This window comes from Arachis hypogaea, chromosome 15 (assembly GCF_003086295.3).
Source record: "Arachis hypogaea cultivar Tifrunner chromosome 15, arahy.Tifrunner.gnm2.J5K5, whole genome shotgun sequence".
Taxonomy (NCBI): Eukaryota; Viridiplantae; Streptophyta; class Magnoliopsida; order Fabales; family Fabaceae; genus Arachis; species Arachis hypogaea.
In genome coordinates, this window is record NC_092050.1 from 134,328,520 (window position 1) to 134,346,598 (window position 18,079).

Sequence of the window (18,079 nt, forward strand, 5' to 3'; positions counted from 1 at the left end):
ATATATTATTCACTCTTCTAAATTTATTTTATAAAAAAATTTTTTATTATAATTATATTGTAATTAGTATTTAATAAATAATACATAATTATACTAATTTAAAAAAATATTTTTATTATAATTATATAAAATTAATATTTAATACATTATTAAATTATTTATTAATTATCAATTAAAAATATTTTTAATTATTTTAATAATAATAATAAATATGATGATATGATAATGATACGATAATGGCACCGGTTATTCTAATTATGATAAAAGTCTTTAATTTTAATCATGATATGATAAAATCTTATGATATTAGCAAAACAAATATATAATATATAAGGTAAATAATAAAAAAATTTAATTTAATAATAACCAATTTATATCTCCCTTCTAAATTTATTTTAAAAAATATCTTTATTATAATTGTATAAAATTAATATTAATATATTATTAAACTAATTATCAATCAAAAATATTTTTAATCATTTTAATTATATTGATTTTAATTATATTGATATAATTTTAATTATTATTCATTTTACAATAATTTTATTAGTGGCAAGTGTAAACTCCGCTAAAATTAGTAAATAATTAGTCAATAAATTGAATTTTAATTAAAAAAATTAAAAATACAAAACTAATATCAAAATAGGATAGAGCTTTTCAAAACGAAAATTTTGACACTAATTTTAAAAAATTTGGCCCAAAATTAGACCAGACGAGCCGAACTGGTTGAACCGAACTCGAACCGGGCCCGTGGCCCAACCGTTTCATTAAATAAAGTGAGCTTCAGCTCATCACTTCATTCCATTCTTCATTTCGTTCCAGCAGCCATGGAGAGAAGAAGGTAATGACCAAAACCCTAACTCCCACTTTCATCCACCATAACTTCTTCATCCGAGCTCCGATCGCCGCACCGTTTGCGGCCACGCGACTGCAGTGACGAGTTCTACAAAGTCTAGTACTTTTCAAGGTGAAAAAATCAAAATTCCAGCCCCTATTCTCCCATCTTCAATTCGGGAAGATTAAGGTTTTTGGGTGTTAAGATTTTGAATAAATTAATGTTATAGGATCAAATTGAGTTGAGGAATGAGTAGGCTTTGGTTTGTTTGAGGCACATACAAGGTAAGGACAACCTAAACCCTAGCCAAGTCTTGAATTTATTGTGTGAAATCTGAAATTGAAGTGTACATGTATATTAGGTGTGAATTAAGAAGATATATATGCATTGGAGTTGAATTATGGACATTCACTACAAAAAAATCTGGTTAAAATGGCGATTTTTTTGGGTAATTACGGCGGTTTGAACCGCCATTATTACTAGAAACGGCGGTTTTAGAAAACGACGTAATTCTGGGCGCCATTCTGGTTATTACGGCGATTTTCAAAAAACCGCCACAATTCTCTGGGTTAAAACGGCAGTTCAAACTGTCATTTTTTCCAAATAAAATGATATTTTTTGGTTGGTTAAAATGGCGGTTCAAACCGCCGTTATTTCCAGGATTAAAACGGCGGTTTTGGTTGGTTAAAATAACGGTTCAAAGCACCATTATTTCCAGAATGAAAATGGCATTTTTAGTTAGTTAAAATGGCGTTTAAAATCGCCATTTTTACCGAGTTAAAATGGCAGTTACAAATCGTCTTTTTTACCGGATAAAAGTGACATTTTTTAATCATTTACAAAGACAAATTTTAACCGTCATTTTTATCGCATTAAACAAATAACTTTTTTGTTAAACTTTTTCAATAACAAAAAATCAATACTCAAACAAAATATTATATAACTCATAAACAATGTATTAAATATAATATATTATTTTCTAGTATTAAAAATAAAAAAATAATAATTCCTATACAAATAAAGTATCTAACATAACATAATTTTTTAATTATAAATGTCGTAACATATATCTCTTAATACATAAAATCTCCATCATAGCTTTTGGTGCACTTTGTCATGATAATCTCTATCCTCACTCCAATCCTTCTTTTGTCTTGATTATTTGCCTGAAAAAAATCATATTCATTTTAATTAATTTTCTTTTACAGCTTATTATTATTATTATTATTATTATTATTATTATTATTATTATTATTATTATTTTCTATAATAATGTCTAATTAATTATTACTAGCTATCTAAGAAATTCTGAAATGAAACACAAACTAATCAACAAGCAAACACAAAGTGTTAACCCATCAAAATTTTCAAGCAAAGCCAATAGAATTAGACCATTTTTTCTTCACAACTTAATAAGTGATCAGCAGTTATTCTTGTTCTTCAAGTATTGTAAGGGCAGAATTTATTTAGATCATACTACAAAGCAAAAATAAGATTTGTCAAATTATTATTACCCCCAAAAAATTGGAAATAACATGTTGAAAATTGAAATGATAACATTCTCTTGAAACAATGTTGCTACAAGAGCAACCCACCTTACATGGAACATAATTACCATGCCAAGCAACAACATCGAAGGGAGAGAAATCCAGGACTGCAACAAATAGTTCACCACCAAAATTCTGCACTATAGTGTACCCAGAATTGAATTTATCTTCAAGAAAATTCCTTGAAGATGCAAGACCATTAGCACCTAAAAAAAACAAAATAGTAGATCAATTGATCTTTATACATTACAGTTAGTTTATTCATGTGGTAATTTAGATGTTCAATTGTTAGCGTTAAAATTTTATCTTGTGATATCATTGCATTAAATTACTTCACAAACAAGATATAATAAGTGTACTCTAATTCTAACTAAGACAAAAAGAAACTATAAAGAGCAAAACTAATTATGAGAAAATGATGAAACAAAAAACAAGGATGACTTGAACATACACAAGGGGTAGATTTGTATTTGCAAATAAAAAAAATAAAAAAAAAAAGAAAAGAGAATCAATCAGCTCCGGAAAGAAGCTTGGTACTTGATTGGGAGGTTGTTCCAAAACCTCTAACAACTGCAATGATGACTCTTGATGGAGACACAACACCTCTGCAAACAAAGAGAAATAAGTTCACCTACAAAGCACGGGAGGAAGCGTATTAGCCGATGATTTTGCATAAGAACTTGTTAATGTCAAAGGTACCTAGTACCTTTGCAACCACGGAAGTTGAAGGTGATGCTAGACCAAATTGGAGGAAGTAAGAGGTACGCAATAAAGAGTGCTCCAGCTGTTCCAGCAATCACAATAGGATCTGAAGAAGATATTGTTTCAACTGTCAGTCGAAGCTATTGGCTTCTCACCTTCAATCACCTTGGTTGTTTGTTGTGCAGTGTCCACGATTGTCTGAAAATTACAGAGAATATCCAGATATTATGGCAATTTTATGAAATCACCATAATATTAATGCCATTTTATGTCTTTTTTTTTGTAGTGTTTGGAAGCTTGGTGGTAATTGGGGCTAAGATTGTGAGTAGTTTCTCAAAGTTTAAGGGGCTGTGTTGTAACTTGTGTGGCTGCCTTGGACTAAATAAAGTGACCGGCCAAGGTATGGTTTAGATTTTGCGTGTTTAACATATAAGGTTTTGTGAAAATTTAGATTAGAGAATCATAGGTTAAGTTGAAATGGTTAGATGTATTAAATGATTAGTTTTGTGATGATGTTGGATAAATTTATGATTGAGCTTGCATTGGAATTTATGAGCATGAGTTGTTGGTGTTGTTGAATATGTGTTCTTGGACTTATTAATGATGGGTTGATGATGATTGTTGATATATGTTAATAGAATTGGTGGTTGTGGCTTGTTTAATTAGTTGAAGGTGATTTATGATTGGTTATTAATGAATGAAGGGAATGGGTAATGGTTAGATGCAATTTCTAGTTGAAGGTGATGAGTTAGTAAGGTTGATGTTGCTGAAATTATGTTGATTGGTTGGTTTACTATTATTAGGAGAAGTGCAGAATTTTAAAGCTTTAAAGTGTGCTTGTATGATATAAATCATGGTAATTTTGATAGGTACATAGAACTGAGGTTTTAGAGTAGGGTTATGATATAATTGAAGTAGATATGGTGATGAATGAGAGGAATGGTGGATTAGTATAAGTTGGAAACCTAGAGGACTAAATTTGGTTAGTGAAATTGAGAAGTCTTGCTGCAGAAATTTCTAATATGTTTGAACAGCAACTTAAAACGAAAAATGAGAATAATCTGGACATGATTTTCGAACTAATCTATTTTTCTAACAAATTTCTATAAGTCAAGAGTATTCCAGAAAAATTTCAGGAAATTTGGCCAAGTGGTTTGGAAGATATGATTTTTTGAAGTTTAGTGGTTGCAGCAGATTTTTCTGGTTTTCTGGTTTTGTAGTACCAACTTTCAGACGCTATAACTTTGAATTTAAATAGAATTTTGAGTTGCTTCAAAAAGGGATTTAAAGATTTATTAGTCTATTTAAAGTGAGAACAAGTTTCAGGTCCATATCTATTTTGTAGACTTAGATAAGTTATTTGGAAGATGAGTTGTTTGCTGGAAATTCTGAACTGATTCATAAAAATAGGGCACCTTTTCCAATTGATAATTAATTACTCAAATGAAATGATATGAACCTAAAACTTGTGGGTTTTTAAACTTGGGAATGTTGAATGTAATCTCACCAAAATTTAGAGGCAACGGATTAGAATTAGAATTATTGTGAAATTTATAAAAATACTGCTGCTGTCTGTTTTTCTGAAATTTTGTAAATGCAGTAGCAAAATTCTAAATTTTGTAAAAAATTCAATTCTAATCCAAGTTCAGCAAAACCTAACTTAAATTGAAGATTAAGATCTCTAGAGTTACCTTACTAAGAAAATAGGTCGTGCATAAGTATTTACAACACAAGAAGGTTTTAGATTAAACAAGCTTAGAAAATAAAAAGAAATGTAAGTTGCCCCTAGGAAGGGTTAAAGTTAAAGACAATTATATTGAGAGATAAAGAGAAGAAAGAAGAATGAGGAACAAGGAATGAAAGAAAAGTTGAGAATTGATGATGTTAGTCAATCAAGAATAATAAAATGTATGCTTAATGAGTTAAGTAAAATTGAGAATGATGAGATGAGACATGAATGAGTATTGAGAATGAAAATGATAAGTTGTAAGAAATGATTGAATAACTTGAGCTTGGGACGTAGTCCCCATATTAGCCGGGATTTTTTCCGTGGTTGTTATTAAGCTTGGGGCATTGTTTTCTCCATGTCAGCTTGGGGTGTTGTCTTTTCTTCCCATGTCAGCTTGGGATTCGTTCCATAGATATTATTGAGCTTGGGGGCGTTCTCTTCCCCATGTCATCTTGGGGATTTTCCCCATGGTGTATTTCTGAGCTTGAGAACATGTCGGGATGGCTACGTAACCGACAGTTGATATCAACAACCATAGGATAGGCATGCATCATGTGAATATTGTTTGTTTGCTTATTTGTGAACTGTTTGAGAATGCCCTACGTGTTCCGAGGGTTACCTGAAACTGAAGGTCGATCTCAGAGCTGTTATGTCCGACTTGTTGGATCTGGTGGTGCTGCTGATCCTTGATCACCGGAGGGTGGTGGTACCTGCAAGAGACTCTGATGCTTAAGTTAGCACGTGCTTTAGGCAGGTTTTTTTGTGTAGAATCAGAGTATGAGTTATACTTGGGTGCTCCAGTGTATTTATAGTAGTGTGGAAGGACCTCCCTTTGAGATAAGTTAATTATCTTATCTTATCTTTTGTGGGTGAGTCCCCTTATCTTTGGCCAGCCGCCTTTAGGTGGGCTGTGATCTTCTGTTTTGGGCCTACTTGGGCCTTTGTAGCAATTTGGCCGAGCTCTTTGGGAAGAGGTCGGTGTCGGCCAGCCTTTATAAGAGGTCAGTCGTTTTTATCTTCATTTAACCCGGCTTGCCTAGCTCGACCATGGTATAAACAGTGCCCCTGCTCGACCTTCGATCTTCCCTTGAGGTCGTGCTTTCCAGCCTCGATCCCTTAGGGGAGTCGTGTTCGAGCATCTTGGTCCAAGCTGTACTTCTGTTGGAGAGTTTTACGCTAAGTTTAAATGCGAAGTATTTTTTGCTTTTTTGCCTCCTTTATTGTTGCGCTTTATTCCTCGAGGGGGGTTACTTCCTTGGGAATATGCATGTGCCTTTAATGCCTCTTGTTTAAGCTTTCATTTTGCTTTGCCGTTTCCTTTTCCCTCTTTATACTTCATTTTGAAATCAAAGAAGAGGTTTTTGCTCTCACTTTCAGTTTGGAACTTTAGGGAAGCTTTCTTTCTTCCTTTCGTTTCTTTTGAGAAGATCACCATTTTGCAATCTGCTTTGCCCCAAGCTTTTCTTCTCTTGAAGCTTTCGTTGAACCTTTTGTGCCTTTTGCTATGCCTTCTATCGCAGGTTGGTATTCCTCTTCTCTTCTGTGTCTTTAGTAGTCACCTTTATGTGTGTTTTTACTATTGCATGCTTGTCTTTACGCACAAAGTTTTGATCTTTATTGTGTTTGCTTTGAAAAAGTTGGACCTTTCTGAAAAGATTGCATCCTTGTTCTTGATCAGGGTTATGATTTTCTTTATCCCTGTTGCTCTATTTTAGGAAAATGTGCGCGCTTTAGGTTTCCGCTGCTATCTCCAGTAGTTTACTTTGAGAGTTTTAGGGTTTTGATTTTTTTGCGTTGTTCCTTTTTCTGTGCTCTCGTACTGTTGCCTCCAAAGGGTGCCCCTGGGAGTTTGATTTTACTGTTGGTGAGCCCTGGGAAGCCCTTTGTTTGCCATACGTGTTGTGTGTCAGTTGTTTCGCCCCTTTTTGTTTTTGTCCGAGTTGTTTTGGTAGTGACCCCTTTGCTATCTTCCTTTGCTGTAGGTGTAGTTTGCTGTATGTCTTCCCGAAAAAATATTGTTGAAATGTCCACCAAGATCCTTGCTGGCATGGCCGACTGGCTGGACTCTATAGTCCTGATGTGTGTTACCGTGGCAGATCCAAAGTATTGTGAGAGGCTTAGGAGGTTCCATAGGATCTGTAGCAATAGGGATGATGAAAAGAACTATGAGCTGTTATCGCCTGATCCTGAAGAGAGGGTTAGTTTCCCTCCTTTGACTCAGGGAGAACGACCCTTCTTCTATGCTTATGACTATTTTTTTAGTCAGCTGAATATCACTATCCCTTTTACTGCTTTCTAGACCGACCACTTATGGACCTACAATGTGGCCCCTTCTTAGCTTCATCCGAACTCTTGGGGTTTTATAAAGATCTTTCAGTTGTTGTGTCAAGAGCTGGGTATTCGACCTACCCTAGCTCTCTTTCTTTACTTGTTGTTTTGACCAAGCCTGTGGTAGCCAAGAAGAAGGCCTCTTGGATTTCCTTCCGAGCTACTCAAGGGAAAAAGGTGTTTTCGATGTTTGACGAGTCTTTTCATGATTTCAAGAACTACTACTTCAAGATCTGAGCTGTTGAGGATGCTCGGCCCTTCTTTTTAGATGAGAATAAGGAGCCCACCTTTCCTTTGTGGTGGCAAAAGGATACGGTGGTGGTTAAGTATTCCTGAGAGAGTTTGAGTGAGATAGAACAAGCCTTTGTGGGTGTTTTGGAGGAGCACTGGGGGGAACCTCCTCATTTGGATACTAAGAGGTTTCTGGGAGATCCTTCCCTCCTCCGTACTGAACTGGGTAGCGTTCGACTTCTTTTCTGATAGCTTTCCTCTATTTTTTGCTGATTTGTCCCTTTCCTATTTTAAACTTGTTTCCCTGGTGTCTTTTTCAGAGATGGTGAAATCTAGCGACTCCATGAAGGCCTTCTGTAGGGCTAAGAAGGTGACGACTGCACAAAACTTGACGACAAAGACCCCGGGAGAAGGGTCTTCTCAGGTCCCTCCAAAGAAGTTAACTTCTGACACTTTAGGCCCGAGGAAGATTATTCCGACACCACAAGTTTGGATGATTCCTTCTGACCCTGTTCAACTGACCTCTGGTGCTGCCTCCTCTTCTACTGTTGCTAGTCCTCCTCCGAAGCGGCAAAAACTATTGGTACTTATGATTTGAATAGCAAGGATTTTGATGGTGTGGGTTTTACCACCGAATTGATTGCACCTCATAGTAGGATTCCTTTAGATGATGTATCGATCCTCCATCACCTCGATTTTATTACTAGCAATAGTATTCGGATGGCCAACATGAGTGCGGCCTTATTTCGTGTGGTCCGGGATTCTCCTGTTCACGCGACTAAGGCCTTTATGGAGGACACCAAGTCTGAATTTAAAAGTATTAAGGGTTTGAAGGATGAGCTTGATGCTAGGGTGGCTAAGCTGGAGTTGGATGTGGAGAGGGAGAAGTCCCGAGCTACTGCTGCTGAGGCAGGTGTAGATCTAGCTGAGGAGACGACAAAAAAGTACAAGGAGAGCTACACCCGTACCTATAGCGAGCTACTAGAAGCTATGGAGAGACTTCAGTCTGCCCATGCCGACTATGCCGAGCTCCAAGGTCATATGGTGGACAGTGTAACTGATGCGTATGAAAACCTGAAGGCCCAGGTCGGGGTTCTTGCCCCTGAGCTCGACCTGACTTTATTTAGTCTGGATAATGTAGTGGAGGATGGCAAGATCGTGCCTGCCCCAGATGACGAGGATGAGGGTCCTACTCTTGTACCACCAGGGAAAGCCTCAGCAGCTTCAGCTTCTTCCGTCCATTCAGAGGTCGACCATCCAGAGCCCGAGCCTGATGTGCATATTTTGAACCGGCCGGATGGAACTGTTGATGCTACCCCGATGTTAACCAGTCCTCCTCCTCTAGCCAAGGATGCTACTACTGGGGAGAATTTGGATCCTCTATGACTTTCTGTGTTTGTATTTGTTCCGAGGGTTACCTAAAACTATAGGTCGATCTCGGATGAGATCTTCTGTATTGGTCGAAGATGTTGTGTCTGACTTGTTGATGGTGGCTGGAGCCGCCGCATCCGACTTGTTGGACTTGGTAGTGGTGCTGATCCTTCGTTACCGGAGGGTGGTCGTACCTGCAAGGGACTCCGATGCTTAAGTTAACAAGGGTATTAAGCAAGTTTTTAGTATAATCAGAGTCTGAGTTATACCTGGGTGCTCTAGTGTATTTATAATGGTGTGGAGTGACCTTTCTAGAGATAAGATAATTATCTTATCTTATCTTATCTTTGAGTGAAGTCATCTTTATCTTTAAGGGAACCGCCCTTATCTTTCTAGGCTTTGGCTACCTTTAGATTGGGCTGCGTTCCTTCGTTTGGGCCTGCTTGGGCCTCCTCTGGCGATTTGGCCGACCTCTTTGAGAAGTGGTCGGACATGAGCCAACCTTCTAAGAGGTCGGCCAACCCAGTCCTTTATAGCTTGAACCGATGTATGAACAGTGCCCCTACTTGAGTTCGGACCTTTCCGTGAGATCGTGCTTTCAGAGCTTCGATCTCTTTGAGGAAGTTGTGCTCAAGCATCCGTCTGGCTTGTTTCTTCATTGCTTTGCAATCCTTGCAGATTTTCTAGAGGTTTGGTACTTCACAGTCTGACCTCTTTTGAGTGGTAGTGTGGGTTTTCTACCCTTGCCTTCTGGATCACACCTTGCTTTAAGTTTGTGTTGACAACCCTCTGCCTTGGCGAAGTTATCCTTGCGGCTTGATATCTGGGATTTTAGTGACTTGTCTGATGACTTTTAGTGTTCTTTATATAGAACCTTTTTTAGTCTCGGATGACGTTCGTAGCCCTGTTTGAGATTGTGCCTTCTTTGAGCGGAGTTGTATCCTTTTTAGCTAAGCACATTTGAACCTTAAGTTCTTTCCCAACCTTTTGGCTTGTTCTTTTTTGAGATCGTACTTGCGCCTCTTCTTTAGCTAACGTCGACCTGTACGACTTTGCCCCTGCTTGAGTTCGGACCTTTCTGTGAGATCGTGCTTTCAGAGCTTCGATCTTCTTTGGGGAAGTCGTGCTCAAGCATCCTAACTTTGGTCGATCTTGAGTAGTTTCTCCTTGTGCGAGTCTGGTATTGCCCTTTTTAGTTTGTTGAGAGGTCTTTTCAGCCTTCTTCCGACTTGTTTGTCTTTACTGCTCGGGCTTTTTAGTCATAATCCAACAACTTTTTAGGTAGTGTTATAATGGGGAACCTTTTTGTTTGGATGAGTTTTTAGCTTCGTTTTTGAGGCCGTGCTTTTGGCTTTTTAAGTAGTGTCTTTTTTTCAAGACTTCGTACTTTTCAGCGGAGCACTTCTGGCTTTGGTCTTTTGACCTTTCCTTGGCCTTTGTGAGATATTTATAGAGTGTTGGTACTTTGCTGTCCAACCTCTTTTTGATTAGATCTTTTTTAGTCCGTCTTCTGTTTAGGCGGGATGACCTTTGGGGCTAACTTGTCCGACAACTTTTTAGTGTTCTTGGTAGAACCTTTTTAGTTGGTCTGAACAATTTTGATAGCCTTGTCGTGGAGCTGTGGCTTTTTGGGCAGAGCTGTGTCCCTTTTAGCGCACGCTTTTCATTGGTCCGACTTCTCTTGTCGGTCCAAGCTGTAGCTTTCGTTGGTCCGACTTCTTCTTGTCGGTCCAAACTGTAGCTTTTGTTGGTCCGACTTCTTCTTGTCGGTCCAAGCTGTAGCTTTAATTGGCTCGGGCTGACTTCTTCATGTCGGCCTCTTCTAAGTTATTTCTAGTAATCCATTTTTAGTTGGACCTTGCCAGGTCTCTTTTTATGGATTACTTTTTATAACCTTTTGTAGCTTGTCGGGCCGACTTCGTCTTGTCGGTCCCTTCTAAGTTATTTCTAGTAATCCATTTTTAGTTGGACCTTTGTCAGGTCTCTTTTACGGATTACTTTTATAACTTTGTGATTTTGTTGCCGATTGCATTATGTCGATCCCTTCTAAATTATTTCTAGTAATCCATTTCATTTGGACCTTTGTCAGGTCTCTTTTATGGATTATTTTTATAACTTTGTGATTTTGTTGGGCCGACTTCATCATGTTAGTCTCTTCTAAGTTATTTCTAATAATCCATTTTTAGTTGGACCTTTGTCAGGTCTCTTTTATGGATTACTTTTATAACTTTGTGATTTTGTTGGGCCGACTTTATCATGTCGGTCTCTTCTAAGTTATTTCTAGTAATCCATTTCATTTGGACCTTTGTCAGGTCTCTTTTATGGATTACTTTTATAACTTTGTGATTTTGTTGGGCCGACTTCATCATGTCGGTCCCTTCTAAATTATTTCTAGTAATCCATTTCATTTGGACCTTTGTCAGGTCTCTTTTATAGATTACTTTTATAACTTTGTGATTTTGTTGGGCCGACTTCATCATGTCGGTCCCTTCTAAGTTATTTCTAGTAATCCTCTTTTTTAGGGCTGGCCAGGCCTCTTTCCAGGGATTTACTTTTTATAACTTTGGTCGACTGGTCCGACTTCTTTACGTTGGTCCGTCTTTAAGTTATTTTTAGCAACCCATTTTTATTAAGACCTCGTCAGGTCCTTTCCTATGCATCACTTTCGATAACTTCTTGCATTATTCTATTTTTGCCACTTTTCATCTTTGCCGATTTTGTAAAAATTGAGTTTGATCCTCGTTTGGTCGACCTTTTAATGAATTTGGTTTTCATCTTCGTTGGTTTTTATCGTGATCGAGTAGTGAATTTGATTTTCACTTTCTGTCGATCTGTAGCTTTATAATCGGGCGATAAATTTTTTGCGTTTCAGATTAATGCATCTTGATAAGAGGATTTATAGAAAATCTTCTTAAGTTGCAGGCGTGTCATGACCTTGGAAGCTCTCGCCCTTCGAGTTCGGTCAGCCTGTAGTAGCCCTTTTCGAGTACTTCTACGACTCGGTATGGTCCTTTCCAGTTTGCTGCCAGCTTTCCTTCTCCAGGTTGACTTGTTCCGATATCATTTCGGATTAGAACGAGGTTGTTCTCAGGAAAACCTCGCTGTACTACCTTTCGATTGTATCTTGAGGCCATTCGATGTTTTAACGCCTCTTCCTTGATCCGAGCTCTTTCTCGGATTTCTGAAAGTAGGTCGAGTTCTTCCTTTTGAAGTTGGGAGTTGGCCTCTTCACTGTAGTGGATCACTCTGGGAGATCCTTCTTCGACCTCCACTGGGATCATTGTCTCCATTCCGTAAGCTAATCGGAAAGGTGATTCCTTTGTGGTGGAATGTGGAGTTGTCCGATATGCCCATAGGACTTGTGGGAGCTCTTCAGCCCAGGCTCCTTTTGTATCTTGTAATCTCCGTTTTAACCCGGCTAATATGACTTTGTTAGCAGCTTCTGCTTGTCCATTGGCCTGGGGGTGTTCCACGGATGTAAATTGGTGTTTGATGTTCAGATCTGCCACCAACTTTCTGAAGCATGCGTCTGTAAATTGAGTGCCATTGTCTGTGGTTATAGAGTAGGGAACCCCAAACCTTGTGACAATGTTTCTATATAGGAATTTTTGACTTCTTTGAGCCGTGGCATTAGCTAGGGGTTCTGCCTCGATCCATTTTGTGAAATAATCTACCCCTACTATGAGGAATTTGACTTGTCCTGATCCTTGAGGGAAGGGTCCGAGAAGATCGAGTCCCCATTTTGTGAATGGCCAGGGTGAGGTTACGCTGATGAGCTCCTCTGGCGAGGCGATGTGAAAGTTGGCATGTTTCTGACATGGTGGACATGTCTTCACGAATTCTGTTGCTTCTTTTTGTAAGGTCAGCCAATAAAATCCAGCTCGGAGTACTTTTTTGGTGAGTGCTTGTGCCCTGAGATGGTTGCCACAGATGCCACTGTGTACTTCTTCCAAAACTTCTTTTGTATTGGAAGTCGGCACGCATTTTAATAGTGGTATTGAAATTCCTCTATTGTATAGAGTATTATTTATAATGGTGTAGTATTGTGCTTCCCGTTTTAACCTCTTTGCCTCTTTCTTATCTGTAGAGAGTGTTTCTGTTTTGAGGTAATTAATTATGGGAGTCATCCATCCTTGATACAGACCTGTTATGGCTAGGACCTTTTCTTCTTCCGAGATTGACGGGTTCTGCAGCATCTCTTGGATGAGGCTTCTATTGTTGCCCCCTGGTTTGGTGCTAGCTAGTTTTGAGAGTGCATCAGCTCGGGCATTCTGTTCTCGGGGTATGTGGTGTACCTCATATTCCCCGAGTTGTCCGAGCTGTTCCTTGGTTTTGTCCAAGTACTTTTTCATGGTGGGATCCTTAGCTTGGTAACTCCCTGTTATTTGTGAAGTGACCACCTGTGAGTCACTGAAGATGATGAGCTTTTGAGCTCCAACCTCCTTAGCCAGCTTTAAACCAGCTAGTAGTGCCTCATACTCAGCTTGGTTGTTTGAGGCAGGGAACCCGAATTTGAGGAAAAGTTCGATTTGGGTTCCCAGGTCGCTTTCATTTATCACACCCGCGCCGCTTCCAGTTTTGTTTGAGGAACCGTCTACATAGAGATTCTATTCTGTAGGAATTTCCGGGGTGTCTGTAAATTCTGCAATGAATTCGGCCAAATATTGTAATTTGATGGCTGTCCGAGCTTCATATTGAAGGTAGAATTCAGACAACTCGACTGCCCATTGTAAGATTCTTCCTGCTAAATCTGTTTTCTGCAGAATGCTTTTTATTGGCTGGTTGGTCTGAACTTTGATAATGTGGGCTTGGAAATATGGACGAAGTCGCCGAGATGTTAATATGAGAGCATAGGCGAATTTTTCTATTTTTTGGTAGTTCAGCTCGGATCATTGTAGTGCCTTGCTGATGAAGTATACAGGTTGTTTCCCACTGTCATCTTCTCGGACCAGTGTTGAGGCTACTGCCCAACTTCCTACTACGAGGTATAATATAAGTGGTTCTCCAACCCGTGGCCGAGTTAGGATAGGTGGTTGTCCCAAGAACCTTTTGAAATCTTGGAAGGCCTGCTCGCACTCCATTGTCCATTCGAACCTCTTTCCCTTCCTTAGAGTGGCATAGAAGGGGAGAGATCTTATTGCTGATCTAGCTAGAAATCTGGACAAGGCTGCCAATCTTCCATTGAGTTGTTGTACCTCTTTAACGCAAGTCGGGCTCTTCATGTCGAGTATGGCCCGACATTTATCCGGATTTGCCTCGATTCCTCTTTGTGTGAGCATAAAGCCCAAGAATTTGCCAGCTTCTACTGCGAAGGTGCATTTTGCAGGGTTAAGCCGCATGCCATGTCTTCTTATAGTGTCGAATACTTGGGTGAGGTCTGACAGTAACGTCTCTTCACTTTGTGTCTTTATTAACATGTCGTCCACGTAGACTTCCATGATTTTCCTACTGTGGTTTGCAAAGACCTTATTCATTAATCTTTGATAAGTAGCTCCTGCGTTTTTGAGTCCGAAAGGCATGACGACGTAGCAGTAGTTTGCTTTTGGGGTTAAGAATGAAGTTTTTTCTTGATCAGGTGGGTACATCGGGATTTGATTGTATCCCGAGTAGGCGTCCATAAACGAGAGGTATTTGTATCCGGAGGAGGCATCCACCAAAGCGTCGATACTTGGGAGTGGATATGGATCCTTTGGGCAGGCTTTGTTGAGATCAGTGTAGTCGGTGCACATCCGCCACTTCCCATTTGATTTTTTCACCAAGACGACGTTAGCTAGTCATAGTGGGTAGTTGACTTCTCTTATGAATCCTGCCTCCAATAGAGCTTGTACTTGCTCTTCCACAGCTTGGGATCGTTCTGGTCCGAGCTTCCTACGCTTCTGCTGTACTGGCCGAGATCCTGGGTAAACTGCCAGCTTATGGCATATTAGCTTAGGGTCTATGCCCGGCATGTCTACGGCTTTCTATGCAAAGAGGTCGACATTGTCTCTTAGGAACTGTATGAGTGACTCTTTTATGTCTCCTTTTAGGATTGTTCCAATATTGGTTGTTTTGTCTGAGACATCTCCGATCTGGACTTTTTCTACTTCACCTTCGGGTTGTGGACGGAGTTCTTCCTGCCCTCGAACTCCACCAAGTTCGACGGTGTGGAATTCTTCTCCTCTGCCTCTGGGGTTTAGACTTTCGTTATAACAGCGGCGCGCCGTCTTCTGATCTGCTTTTATTGTAGCTATTCCTTCTGTGGTTGGGAATTTCATGCACAGGTGTGGAGTCGAGACTACTGCGCCGAGCTGATTTAACGTTGTCTGACCTATTAGGGCATTGTAGGCTGAACTCACGTCAACCACGATGTAGTCTATATTGAGTGTCCTTGACCGGTTTTCTTTTCCAAAGGTCGTGTGTAATGAGATGTACCCAAGTGGTTGGATTGGAGTGTCTCCCAGTCCGAACAGGCTGTTCGGATATGCTCTGAGTTCTTTTCTTCCAGGCCAAGTTTGTCGAAGGCAGTTTTGAACAAGATGTCGGCCGAGCTTCTTTGTTCTACTAGTGTGCGGTGGAGATTTGCGTTGGCCAATATGATAGTGATGACCATGGGATCGTCATGTCCCGAGATGATGCCAGCTGCGTCCTCTTTTGTAAAAGTGATTGTGGGGATGTCGGGTGTTTCCTCTTTTCCCTCAACATGATATATATCTTTAAGATGTCTTTTGCGAGATGATTTGGAGATCCCTCTGATGACATGTCACCATGTCATGTTTTTCTATGCTTTTTCATACAAGAAATTGATAATTAGTGCTTGAATATTGCATTCTTTTGTGCTTAAATGGTATATTTTCTTGATCTTTTGATTTTATAAATTTTGTAGGAAATAAGTAGAAAAAGAAGCAAAAAGAGCACAAAATAAGCTAAAAAGAAGAAAAGAAGAATTTTGGGCACACTTTGAAGTTGAGGACGCTTTGGAGTCTTAGGCCACGCTTTTAAAAACGTAGCCCATGACATAAAAGCCGTGCATGTATCATTGGCTTAGTCATACTAGTATCATTGGCTTATTCATTTAATGAATGAATGCCACGGCCATGCATGTATAAAGCATTTAATCATTAGTGCTAATTAGAAATGAATGCATGATTTAAATTAATGGCAAGGCATTAATAGCATTATACATGCATGCATGAATTGATAAATAAAAGAGAGCTTCACGGTAAAGCATGCATGCATTAGGCAAAGCATTATTCAAAGCATGCATTTAAATGCCAATGAACGAAAGAAAGAAAGGCCAATGAAGGAACCAAGGGAGTGCTGCGTGAATTGCACCAACCGAGCGCTACTCATCATCCAAGGAAAGCATGTAGCGCTACGCTCTTTGCACTAACCGAGCATTATCGGGCTCCATCCCAAGAAGAAAATCAAAGCGCTACTCCAAAGTAAATAAGCCAAATTGGCTTTGCTGGGACTCGAAGTAGGGAACAAGAGGAACGAAGCAAGGGGTGCTCAGTTACTTTGCCTCACTGAGCGCTACTCTTCAAAAGAAATTGGAACCAAATTGCTTCCACCATGGTTCGAAGTGGGGGCTCCCTCCAAATAACAAGGGATGCTGTGCTCTTTGTGTTAACCGAGCGCTATGAAGGCCTGGCCCAAGGGAGCTTGTCACGCACCAAAAAGGAGCCAAGGAAACAAGCGTTGGTGCTCGGTTGCCTTAGTTAACCGACACTCTACTGGGAGCAACACCTTGGGTCTAAAAATTCAATCAAGTGCCATTTTAGATCCATTTCTTCACAAACCAAAAGATCCCACCACAAGTGCAATCTGACTTAATTAATTCAAGCCCATTGAAGCCTCAAAGCAAGCAAGACTCATTGACAGCACTCAAAGGCACAAGAAATAGTTAGATTAGGAATTTCATTTAATTGTAATTTGTTTTCAATTTTAATTTTATTTTCATCTCCTAGAGTCTATATAAAGGAATCATTTTCATTTTTGTAGAGAAGGCTGGCTCCACCAGGGAGCAGTAGGAGTAGAGAACTCTCTCTTTTAGTTTTTGTCTTTGAATTTGAAAATTAAAAGATCAAATCTGAGTTTTGCCTTCTGGTTTTCATTTTATTTTCTGCTGCAACTTGTTCTTGGAATTTGAATTGAGATTGAAGAGCTTCATTGATTCTAAGTTTGAGAATCACCTTTTACCTCTCTTCTCAATTATTCTAAGAATTGGATTTGAGTTTAGTTTTCTGTTTTCGTTTTCTTGCTTCAAGCAACTTCTACTTTCTGTTTGAATTTTGGATTGAGATTGAAGAAATTCTGTTTCAATTCTTAATCTGAAATTCATCCTTGTTCTTCTATTACATAATTATGAGAATTAAGGAATTGGATCTAATTTCATTTGCTGTGTTCATTTTCAATTGAGTTTACATTGAGCTTGCTGCAAATCTCAATTTCTGTATTTTTGTTCTTCTGCACTTTACATTTGAGCTACTATGATCTGAATCTAATCTTCATGTGCTTTAAATTTCCTGTCACTTGTTCTCAAGATCTCTTCAATTGCTTGCTTTACTGCTTTCATTTAATTTCCAGCACCCAGCCCCCCTTTACATTTGATGCAATTTATATTTCTTGTCATTTAAGATTTTGTCAATTTACATTTCTTGCTCTTTAAGTTTTCTGCCTATTTACATTCTGTCATTTACAATTCTTGTCAATTTACTTTCTGTTGGCTACATTTCATCCAATTTTCACTTCAATGTTAGCTTGACTAAACTAATCACCCACTAAAGTTGCTTGATCCATCAATCCCTGTGGGATCGACCTCACTCTAAGTGAGTTATTACTAATTGATGCGACCCGGTACACTTGCCGGTGAGTTTAGGTGTTGGAATTTCGTTTTCCACACATCACCCTCCTCCCGCAAATCCTCCGTGTATCATATGGGCATGTCTCTCAGGTGTATGAGGTGGTCGTTCAGTCCGTCTGACATCTTCGTCCCTTCTTCTTTTTCTTGGTTCGTCTGCTCGACTGGCTAAGTACCGATCTAACTTTCCCTCTCTTACCAGTTTTTCTATGAAATTTTTTAAGTCGAAACATTCATTGGTGGAATGTCCATAGATTCGATGGTATTCACAATATTCAGCCCGATTTCTTCCTCTTTTTTTGCTTTTGAGTGGTCGAACTGGGGGTATCTTTTCAGTATGGCATACTTCTCGGTAGACATCTACAAGAGATACCTGAAGAGGGGTGTAATTATGGTATTTCTTGATCTTTTCTCCATGCTGATCTTCTTTTTTCTTGGACTCTTTATCCTTATCTCGAGAGGAGTAGGAGAATCCAGATTTTGAGGTCTCTCCTAGT

The 18,079-nt window shown here is 39.1% G+C and overlaps 1 long non-coding RNA gene across 1 annotated transcript; it reads left to right on the forward strand.

The window, feature by feature from the left end:
* Positions 1-2,885: 2,885 nt before the first annotated feature.
* On the forward strand, positions 2,886-16,815 carry LOC140178980 (uncharacterized). Its single transcript, XR_011872297.1, has 2 exons — positions 2,886-3,484; positions 15,606-16,815. It is a non-coding gene; the product is annotated as an uncharacterized lncRNA (long non-coding RNA).
* The last annotated feature ends 1,264 nt before the right edge of the window (positions 16,816-18,079 follow it).